This window comes from Neolamprologus multifasciatus, chromosome 7 (assembly GCF_963576455.1).
Source record: "Neolamprologus multifasciatus chromosome 7, fNeoMul1.2, whole genome shotgun sequence".
In the NCBI taxonomy this organism is placed as follows: Eukaryota; Metazoa; Chordata; class Actinopteri; order Cichliformes; family Cichlidae; genus Neolamprologus; species Neolamprologus multifasciatus.
The window spans coordinates 37,420,010-37,421,703 of NC_140445.1; the positions used below are offsets into that span (position 1 = coordinate 37,420,010).

The window sequence follows — 1,694 nt, forward strand, 5'->3', positions numbered from 1 at the left end:
GTCTTGCTTTGCTGTGTAATTATATTGTCTTCAACGTTCCAGCGAAAAGGTTCAAGCTACAAACCTATCACCAAGACATGCTGGAGAGACGTAAAATCGTGCTGGATAGAGGGTGTTTCACTCTTTTTATTGAAGGCTGTCATCTCTTCGGTGAGTTTTTGCTTGTGGGATGGTACCTAAATCCAACCAGTTCTGGAAACTAAACCTTTTTGGTGGAAACACATGAGCACAGGGCCTCAAATGAGTTCTTTCATGTTTGATACTTCACACTGATTCAAACTCTTTCTCTGAAGAGTAACACTTGCAGCCTTTCACTTAAAGTACAAAAATCAGATGTGAACTTGTGTTATTGTTCTTGAACGTATCTCAGCAGGTTCACAGGGCTATGTATTATTAAGCCTTGCTGGGTCTGACTTTGCAGCTCCCTACAAACTTGCCTCAGAATAAGAATGTCAACAAAAATCACTGTCACATCACTGATCAGACACCAGCTTCCTTCAAAACACTGCTGAGATCTAAATATGTGAACCACTTCCTCCTGGTCCACTTGTCAACTTCAATTTTGTTAAATTATTATTTTTTTAAATCCCTCTTGGCCTTGTTCAGTCTCTGCAGCACATGTTCTGCCTGTCTTCATGGATTGTATTTTTTGATAGGCTTAAGTGAAAACCTTGCAGCAGCAGCAGGTTCATCAACTCTCAGTTTGACTCCACCTGTCTCAGCGTCCAATAACATGTCAGACGGGCACCGGCAGGTTGTTAATGACGAGGTCTGGCTGATTCAGGAGGATGACGGTCGACTGCTTTTAGCATTAATATCTTTTATGACGTGTACGCGGCCTTCAGGCTGACACACAAGGCTTCAAATACTAGACTGCAGACATGCTTTCCACTCATTTGATACATCTGACAGCCAGAGCATCTGTTGCAGGACTCCAGCAAGATAGTTCTCTGATGTCTAAGTTATGATAGGCGGCAACCCTAACCCCTAATCCCAACCCTAGTTAATCCCCCAGTATTTAAATTTCACTATTGAATTGATCTCCCAAGTTGTGACAATTCAGAAAAAAGGTAAAATAAACATTCTTACAGAAAGCATAAAAAATTACTCACATTTATTTTCAAAAAGGAAAGTCAATTCTTGTTTTCACCTATGACCTTAGACCTCTGCAGAAGGAATATGCATCAACAGATGGTCCCTAAATGACCTAAACCTTTTCCTTGCACATATTTTCCCTTGTGACAAGACATGCAAATACAATGAGGATCCTGCTAAAGACAAAGCTGTCAGAACTGACAGCCAACATGGATCAACAGCTGGCTGCATGGATCTCTGCTGCTGGGCAGATGATTATTTAAAGCAGCTGAGTGTCACAGAAAGTGTGATTTTGCAAGCCAACCGCAAGGAGTTGAGGCTGTGAGTGTTCAGATCAATTTGATCTGCAAATAAACCCCCCGTTTTTTTTTTTTTTAAAAAGCAGTGAAGAAGGAGAAGAAGAAGGAGAAGATGTGCTCTGACAGGATTTCAAGAGCAGTGGGATGTTAAATCCGGACAAACAAAACATCAGACCAACTTCCCATCAGTTGTGCTGAATGAAAGCACACATCTTTCCACTTGGCATCAGTGCATACCAGAACGGCTCACAAAACTATGAAGTGACTTCTTAACCCACTGCTATGCTGACTCTACACTCA

The 1,694-nt window shown here is 41.5% G+C and overlaps 1 protein-coding gene across 4 annotated transcripts in view; it reads right to left on the reverse strand.

The window, feature by feature from the left end:
* dcc (DCC netrin 1 receptor) overlaps positions 1-1,694 on the reverse strand; it is a 389,213-nt gene that overhangs the window by 319,379 nt on the left and 68,140 nt on the right. The window lies entirely within an intron of this gene.